A 9,884-nucleotide genomic window follows, 5' to 3' on the forward strand; every position below is an offset into this window, starting at 1 on the left:
TTCATTTTGTTTTTGTATCTATATCCAATCTGGCACAAAACAGTGCAAATAGTATGTGCTCAAATAAAAATGCTTGTTAATTTGGATTAGAATAAATTTCTTTTCCTGATCCACAAAGTGAGGGGGTAGGACTACATTGTCATTAAGGTCCTTTCCAGATAGGAAACCTATATTGGTTAACTATGCACCAGCCTCCAAACTGACCTCACTGCCCCTATAGTCTTTCTCCTTCCAATCCGTTCTCCTGCTACCAAAGCAATTTTCCTAATGTAGTATTCTGATTGTGTCCCTCCTCTGCTCAAGAGCCTTCAGGAGCTCCCCATTGCCTACTTAATAAAGTAGATATTCCTTTGCCTTACAGTCAACCATACGATTTGCCTTTAACTCATTTATTTCTTTATTTTTGTTTTGATCTGGACCTGTGAGTGTAGAGAGTTGCCTAGTAAGACAGCTCCCTCTGCTAATGAGGGTTTGGCACCTGATCTGCAATTTATAGGCTCAGAGAACTGCCTAGGAGCAAGTGAAAGGGTAAGAGACTGACTGATCCAGGGTCAATTTCCCCCCAGTTTTATCTAGTTACTATTTTTTCTTGTGCCCTGCTCCAGTCAAGCTGTCTCTCCATCCTTCATTCTCTTCCTAACCTCTCTTGTGCCTGAAATAGATTCTTCTTCCCTCTAATTCTTCCCACTGAAGTCCTTCCTTTCCTTCAAGGCCCAAGATAGGTGCCATCTCCTCCATTACAGCCTTTCTTGAAACTTGAGCTGAAAAATCAGCTCTGTCTGCTCAGAATCTCAACCACTTCTTTGCGCTGATCACCCTCTCCCTGGTACCACTGTTGTTTCTCTATTTGTCTCTCCTTCCCATTCAAAGGTAAGCTTCTTTAGAGCAAGAGCTGTGTCAAATCTATCTCCCAACAAGACACTTAACCCCATTGCCTAGCCCTGACCACTCTTCTGCCTTGGAATCAATACCCAGTACTGATTCTAAGACAGAAGGTGAGGCTTCAAAAATTGTATCTCCCAAACACCGAAGAACTTGCATCCTCTTCTCTTTACTCATTCAGTCACCATCCTGGTTCAGGCTTTTTGTCATATTTCACCTGAACTGCCCAAACAGTCTTCTAAATGGTCTGCTCTTCCAGTCTTTCCCCCTCTCCCTCCCCATTTGTCCCCCAATTAGCTGCCAAAATAATCTTCCTAAATAAGGCACAGGTCTGACAATCTGACTACATCATTTTTCTCCTTAAAAACCCTCTCTGGTTCTTCCCACACTCCCTCCATTAAACTGTGAACTCCTTGAGGGCAGGTACTATTTTTGCCTTTTCTTGGCATTCATTCCCAGTGTTTAATACAGTGCCTGGCACATAGTAGGTGCTTAATCAGTGCTTACTGACTTGACAGCTATTGGAAAACAGAGAAACAGAGAGGTAAAATTGCTATTAGCTCAGAGGTTCACACAGTTGTGTTACCTCTTTGGTGAAGCCTGCTCTGATAGCTCCAATTATATTGGTCTCTTCCTCCTCAGATTGCCTTATCTGTTTACATGTTGCATCCTTACTGTAGAAGGTGAGCTCCTTGACAGCAGGGACAGCTTTGTTTTTCATCTTGGTTTCCTAGTGCCAAATACTATGGCTTACACACAAAGGGCAATCAATAAATGTTTGCTGAATTATTTGAATCCTTCTTGGTTGCCTCAGCATTGAACATAAAACCTTTGAATTTCATTGGTGATGAAGAGATGTATAGTAGGCTTTGTTTAGCTAGGTTTTGTTTAGCTTCAAGCAGGATCTAATTGGGCCACCTGTTCAAAATGTTATTTCAGGTACAGGTTGGACAAGGAGACCTCTGAGGTTCCTTTCCATCTTGATATGTTAGGATTCTACAAATTAAATTAACTTCAATTCAACCAGCATGAATGGCTTTCTGTGGATTGAACTGCATTGCACTGAATGACAGAACCAGAAAGGCCTTTAGAACATCAAAACACAAACTCTAGATGACACAGTGTCCAAGGTGGAGAGAACCTTAGAAGAGCAAACAGAATGTCAGAGCTGGGAAGAATTTTAGGAGGGGTAGAAGATAGAATGCTGAATTTAGTGTTGAAAAACCAGTCCTGTCTCTGGCACTTATTAACCATGTGATGTTGGGAAAATAATTTTATCTTTTTAAGTCTCCATTTTCTTATCTTTAAAATGGGGGTAATAATATCTGTGGTACTTATTTCACATGGTTGCTGGGAGCATTAAATGAAACCATGCACATATAAAGTGCTTTGCAAGCCTAAGAGCCCAATAATAAATAAATGCTAGCTGTTGTTATTAGAGTGGAGTGTCTCCAAGAAGAGATGAGAATATTCCCTCCCTTCTTTGCAGAAATGGGTGAAGGTAGTGAAACATCACATATAACATCAGACTTATTTAGTTTTGCTAAATTCCTTTTTCTCTTTTTAAAATCTTTGTCACAAGGAATAGCAGGGGGATGTATTCGGAAATGAAGGTAACAAAATATTAAAAATAAGATACTTTTTACAAAGGAACGTCAGAGCAAGAAGGACTCATAAAAATAGGTCAGGGCTGAAAGGGACTTTAGACCTTCTGTGCTTATATTCAACTATACACCCCTTGAAGGGAGGATTGTAGCTCACCTTTTTATCTAAAGGAAGTTTGGTGCTCTCTGCACACCATAGAGCTGTCATCAAGCTTTTTATGAAGTGCCTAGTACTTCAAGGCACTGTCCTAGGTGCTGGGTTAGCTCCTGACCTAAAAGAACTTAATATTCAGAATACAGAAGACCACATTTCAAAGTTGGGGGGGGGGGCTCCTTTTAAAGGAACACAATGATAGCATTGGATGGAATTTAAAAATATAGTACATGGAACTGCTAAGAGTTGGGGGGGGAAAACTAGCATAACATGGAATACAAAATCAGAGTTGGAAGACATCTTAGAGATCATCTAGTCTAACTCCCTGATTTTACAGATGGAGAAACTAAAGCCCAGACCGGGGAAGTCTTGCAAAATGTCAAAGCTGGAGGGAGAAATGAACTTTCCTAATAACAGAATCTGAGAAATTAAAGGGACCACAGAAGTTATCCAGTCCAACCTATACCTGAACAGGTCCTCTAGAGCCACAACGTGTCCGACAAAGAGTCACCCAAATTCTGCCTGCATATATGTCTAGCGATGGAGAGCTCACTACTTTTGAGGCAGCCCATTGCACTGTGCTTTAATTGTTAGGAAGTTTCCCCTCACATTGAGTGTGTCTAGACAGTCTTTCAGATCGTTCTACCCTTTCTTGCTCCTGCAACTCCTTTTATTTGACAGATGAGGTAAAACCCAGAGAGGGGAAAGGCCTTGCCCCTAAGTAGGCGTGTGACCCTGAGAGATTCACCCATCCTCTCTGGGTCTTCCATCTGGCAGCTCCCCGCTGGCCCTAGAGCCCTCTAGTACATTGGGCTGTCGGCCTCCTCCTGGCTCCATACCCAGACTTTATTATGTGGATTCAGTTTTAAAGAGAGAAAAAAAAGGAGGGGGGAGGAAGAAAGAAGGAACCCAGGAGACGGATTGAGGGACCACCTTAAAAGAGCTTTGCAACCCTAGCTACTGTGGAAATTCCATCCCTGGGCTGCGGTTGGCCAACCGCACTAGCCAATCAGCTGGCAGTGCTCCCACATGGGTCTGTGACACCGCAATGGAAGCTGACCAATGAGAGGTAGAATTCGGCCAGCCAATGACGAGCCAAATCTCAGGTCTTCTGGGCCAATCCAGTGGGACTTCAGAGTTGAAGGATGTGACCCTAGGGGAGCCGCGGGCGGGGGAGGAGAATCTCTAAGCTGCCTAGGCTTAACTACGGGCTGCTGCAGGCAGCTAGAATGAATCCTAGAGACCGAGGGTTGGGGGAAGGGGGCAGGAGGGGCCCAGTCATGGCGGGCTGGAGATAGCTAAGGGAAGCCCTGCCTTTCTAAACTCTTGAGGATTCGAACGTCCTCGGCTCCCAGCTTCCTTGCAGCCGCACAGAATCGGCCAGAAGAGAGGGGAGAGGGAGAAAACGGGGTCGCTTCCTCTGCACCCCAACCTCTGCTCTGGGCTGGCCCAAGCCCGAAAGACTACAAGCCCCACAAGGCCATGCGAACCAGCCCCTCCCGGGCTGTCAATCAAAGTAACGTGGGTCTCGGGTTTTTCTCTCTCCCACATCCTTCTCCCCCCCCTCCCGCCCCGCCCCGAGCCGAGTGGCTGCACAGTATAATTACCGCACATTGATCTAACTGGGCCCCGCTTTCCTACCGCTGCTGCTGCTGCAACCGTCCGGGGAAGCTGCTCAGCCGGGAGCAGGGAGCCACGGCTCTTCTTCTACCCTAGATTCAACCAGGGCGCCCCTGCCTCCCCCCCCCCGGCCGCCCCCCAAAACACACAACGATTAAAATAAAGCCTGAGGACCGCCTAGTGGAAAAGAACATTCTACAATTCAGGAGACCTGAGGGTTCCTCCCTTACCTGGCTGTGTGTGACCTTGGGCGAGACCCATCTCGTCTCTGGTCCTCAGTTTCCTCATATGTAAAATAAATCAATCGGGAGTCTTCCAGTTCTGGCGGCTTATGTTGTAGGTTCAGTAAAATAATTCAATACAATAATTTTTTCAGTGCTTGCTAGGTAGCAGGGGCATAAATTATAACAGGTAGTATTCGTATCTGGCTTTAAAGGTTTGCAATGTGCTGTACAAGCGTGATCCCATTCAACCCTCACAACAACCCTTCCAGGTAAAGCACAATTATTTCCATTTACAGTTGAGGAAAATCAGGCAAACAGAGGTTAAGTGACTTGCCCAGGGTCATACAGCTAATAAGTATTTGAGGCTGAATTTGAACTCTGGCCCAGCACCTAAACCATGAAAACAGGAGGGATTCTAAAAGGCAGATAGAGGAAATTAGTTTCTTACAGGGGAGATGGCCTATATGTACTAAGGCAGGAGATGGCACATTGGGTTTGAGAAAGAATTAGTTAACACAGATCATGAGAAGGAATCTGTGTTGTGTATTTTAATGAAGCTCCTAGCTCCAACAGCCTATGTTCTAAGTTTTTTTCTGGTTCTGCTATTCTATATTTTGAGATACCTTCCAGCTCTGGCTTCTTCTGTTCTCTTCTCTGTCTCTGTCTCTGTCTCTGTCTCTGTCTCTGTCTCTGTCTCTGTCTCTGTCTCTGTCTCTGTCTCTCTCTGTCTCTGTCTCTCTGTCTCTGTCTCTCTGTCTCTGTGTCTCTCTCTCTGTCTCTATCTCTGTCTGTCTGTCTCTGTCTCTGTCTCTCTGTCTCTCTCTCTCTCTGTGTCTCTCTGTCTCTGTCTCTCTGTCTCTGTCTCTATCTCTCTCTGTCTCTGTCTTTCTCTGTCTCTGTCTCTCTGTCTCTGTGTCTCTCTCTCTGTCTCTATCTCTCTCTGTCTGTCTCTGTCTCTCTGTCTCTCTCTCTCTGTCTCTCTCTGTCTCTGTCTCTCTCTCTCTGTCTCTATCTCTCTCTGTCTCTGTCTTTCTCTGTCTCTGTCTCTGTCTCACACACACACTCCCCATCCACAGTGGACAAAGCCCTGGAGTTAGGATCCTTGCTTTCTGTCTTGGTAAAAAACTCCAAGACAGAAGGTCAAGGGTAGATAATTGGAGTGAAATTATTTCCCCAAGTCTCTAGGAAATATCTGAGGCTATATTTGAACCCAGGACCTCCTGACACTCTGTCCACTCTGTTTCTATCCACCTAGCTCCCCCTTCATTTTTTTATGGCAGCATTTTTACCCAAATTTGAAACTTTGAAGTCTCCTGACCTCTCCAGCACTCACATATCCCCTCTGTCATCAAATGATTCTTTCTGTTGAACTAGTTAGACTCCTGTCTGACTTCCCTACCTTTAGCTCCTCTTCTTTCCATCTTTCCTGCTTAGGTAACCACCTCCTTAAGGCCTGAATTTGCCCATAACCCTGCCTCACTCAGGCAGTGTCTCCATGAGGAGGTAGCAGGAAAACTCATCAAATTGATCCAGGATCAACCTTCTCCTATGTTTGTGGACCATGTAAACTTGGGTGGGATAGCTTATACGCTGCGTTCCAAATGCAGGAGCCAAAAAGGCTTCAGTGGGCAAGAGCTATAGGATCCTGAAGCTGATAAGATGAGATTTAAAAGAGGGAAATATAAAAGTCATGGATCTGGGTCTCAAAAAAGCAATTGCCCAAGAACAGAGAAAAGATCTGGGAATTTGGTTACATTGTAAGGTGTGATAAGGCAGCTTAAAAAGATCCAGGAAGAGAGATCCTGGGTTCAAATGTGGCCTCAAACATTTTCTAGATCTGCTACCCTGGACAAGTAATTTAACACCCACTGCCAAGTCCTTACCTCTTTTCTGTCTTAGAACCAACACATAAGGGTTGAGAGAGAGAGAGAAGGAGGGAGGGAGAGAGAGAGGAGGGAAAGAGAAAGAGAGAGAGAGAGAGAGGAGGGAGGGAGAGAGAAGGAGGGAAAGAGAGAGAGAAGGAGAGGGAGAGAGAGAGGGGGGGGAGGGAGAGAGAGAAGGAAGGAGGGAGGGAGAGAGAGAGAGAGAGAGAGAGGAGGGAGGGAGAGAGAAGGAAGGAGGGATTGAGAGAGAGAGAAGGAGGGAAAGAGGGAGAAAGAGAGAGGAGGGAGGGAGGGAGAGAGAAGGAGGGAAAGAGAGAGAGAAGGAGAGGGAGAGAGAGAGAGAGAGAGAGAGGGGGGGGGGAGGGAGAGAGAGAAGGAAGGAGGGAGGGAGAGAGAGAGAAGGAGGGAAAGAGAGAGGAGGGAGGGAGAGAGAGAAGGAGGGAGAAAGAGAGAGAAGGAGAGGGAGAGAGAGAGAGAAGGAGAGGGAGAGAGAGAGAGAGAGAGAGAGAGAGAGAGAGAGAGAGAGAGAGAGAGAGAGAGAGAGAGAGAGAGAGAGAGAGAGAGAGAGAGAGAGAGAGAATGTCAGGCCTGGGAGATTCCTTAGAACAGAGACTGTCAGAGCTAGGAGGACCCTTAGAGTAGAGATGTCAGTCAGAGCTGGGATGGACCTTAGAGCATAGAATAGTATCTAGGATATGGTAGGTTATATACATCCCACCATGTGTCCTTCCCTGGTCAGATTATAACAAGTTCTGGAACTTTATTTCCAAAATGACACTATCAGCTGCTCTTTTTGTGGCAGCAAAGAATTGGAAATTGAGGGCATGTCCCTCAACTGGGGAAGGGCTGAACAAATTGTTGTCTGTGATGGTGATGGAATACTATTGTGTTGTAAGGAATGATGAACTGGAGGATTTCAGAAAGAGCTGGAGAGACCTCCATGAACTGATGCGGAGAGAGATAAGCAGAACCAGGAGAACATTGTACACAGTAACTGAAACATTGTGGAACAATCAAATGCGATAGACTTTGCTACTAGCAGCAATGCAATGATCCAGGACAATTCTGACGGATTTATAACAAAGAAGGATATCCACCTCCAGAGAAAGAACTGTGGGAGTAGAAACGCAGATGAAAGTGTGTGATTTATCATTTTTTTATATATATTTGGGGGTTTGGTTTTACAAGATTATTCACTTGAAAAATAAACAATATAGAAATGTGTTTGCATGATAATTCATGTGTAACCCAGATGGAATCGCTTGCCAGCACCAGGAGGGAGATAAGTTCCATCATATAGCTTAGGAAAACTTGTGTGGAAATTTGTTATAACGTATAATTGGAAAACAAAATAAAAGAATTAGAATGACACACAGTATGGTGGGCTCCCGGAGGAATGCAGGTAACCAGGATAGGGAGAATGAAGACCAGGCCAGAAGAGAATAAGCTAAAAGAGTGGAGGATGTTTAGCCTGGAGAAGAGACAAAACAATTGTTTTCTTCTGGTGCTGTAAAAAGCATCACAAGGCAGAAGCAGCAGCATTCTGTTTCTCCCAGGGGGAGAGCTAGAAGCAGTGGGTAGACATCATAGGAGGGCAGATTCTAGCTCGACAGAAGGAACAAGACCTTTTAAATGATCAGAACCAGCCCACAAGGGACCAGTCTGGGGCAGGACGCTCTGTCCCAGGAGGTCTCCGCGCTGAGGCTGGATGAATGACAGGAAGGTGTTAAGATTCCTGTAGGAGGGGGAAATTGGGCTTAAAGGACCTCTGAGGTCTCTCTCCTGGCTCGGAGAGGATGGACAGATTTAAGATTCGAACTCAATCCCTGCCATTTCTCAGCCCAGGGCTCTGTGTGCTCCTGGAAGCTTCCCAAGCACAAAGGATGAAGCGAGGGGCTCCTTCCAGGACAGAGGGAGAGAGAAGCTGTAATCAGAGCCCATTCTCGGCTTCAAGCCTCCAGAGAGCTTGGTTTTCAGCCCAGGCAGGACAGCCTTACCAGGGCCTGGCAGGATGCAGCTCATGTCTCCACAGCCCTTGGGGCTGCCCGGGGGAGGCATTAGGTGGAAGCTTGGCATGCTAGAAACACAGACATTTTTCCATGGCTGCCTGACTGACCCTAACACACAGCTCTCTGGGTGTGACTCCTGCAACAGAGAAGAAAGTGTGTGCTTGACAGAGCTCCAGAGGAGGGGGGGAGTGGCAACCCCAGAGGAGTGGCCGGTGCCCAGCAACCGATGCCCTCAGAGAGCCTCGGACAGAAAGGGGAGACGGGCTGGAGACACTGAGGCAGGGAAAAGAGAAAAACACGAGGAAGACACTGAAGGCCCAGGAAGCAGGGAGAGTAAAAAGAAGGCTGGGTTTGTCATCACAAGTCTGGCTTCTCATCCTGGCTGATGGAGCACAGGCTACATTCCGAGCCTCAGTTACCTCATCCGTAAAATGAGGGAGGCGACCTGAATGAGCTGGGACGTCTAGTCTGGGACTCGGTGGTCCTTGAGACAGACCCCCAAAGGGGGAGAGACAGCTGGCACCAGCCCCCCTCTATGAATGCCCCCACCTTCCTCTCCCACTGCATTCTCTCTCATCTTTGATTCTCACCCTACTTCCTCTAGGAAAACATTCAGGGCTACCCTGGCCCATAGCTTTCCCTACCTTCTGTGAGTTCCCTTTTCAGTTACTGCCTGTATGACTGCTATGCTTTATGGGACAGAATATGGAATGAATGAGCTGGAAGAGCCCTTAGAACCCAGAACATCAGAGCTGGGAGGGAGCGTAGAACAGGGAATGTCAGCTGGGAGGGAGCTTAAAACAGGGAATGTCAGAGCTGGGAGGAAGCTTAGAACAGAGAATGTCAGAACTGGGAGGGAGCTTAGAACAGAGAATGTCAGAGCTGGGAGAGACCTTAGAACAGAGAATGTCAGAGCTGGGAGGGAGCTTAGAACAGAGACTGTCAGAACTGGGAGGGACCTTAGAACAGAGAATGTCAGAGCTGGGAGAGACCTTAGAACAGGGAATGTCAGCTGGGAGGGAGCTTAAAACAGGGAATGTCAGAGCTGGGAGGAAGCTTAGAACAGAGAATGTCAGAACTGGGAGGGAGCTTAGAACAGAGAATGTCAGAGCTGGGAGAGACCTTAGAACAGAGAATGTCAGAGCTGGGAGAGACCTTAGAACAGAGAATGTCAGAACTGGGAGAGACCTTAGAACAGGGAATGTCAGAGCTGGGAGGAAGCTTAGAACAGAGAATGTCAGAACTGGGAGGGAGCTTAGAACAGAGAATGTCAGAGCTGGGAGAGACCTTAGAACAGAGAATGTCAGAGCTGGGAGAGACCTTAGAACAGAGAATGTCAGAACTGGGAGAGACCTTAGAACAGAGAATGTCAGAGCTGGGAGGGAGCTTAGAACAGAGAATGTCAGAGCTGGGAGAGACCTTAGAACAGAGAATGTCAGAACTGGGAGGGACCTTAGAACAGAGAATGTCAGAGCTGGGAGAGACCTTAGAACAGAGAATGTCAGAGC

Source organism: Monodelphis domestica, chromosome 3, assembly GCF_027887165.1.
Source record: "Monodelphis domestica isolate mMonDom1 chromosome 3, mMonDom1.pri, whole genome shotgun sequence".
Classification (NCBI taxonomy): Eukaryota; Metazoa; Chordata; class Mammalia; order Didelphimorphia; family Didelphidae; genus Monodelphis; species Monodelphis domestica.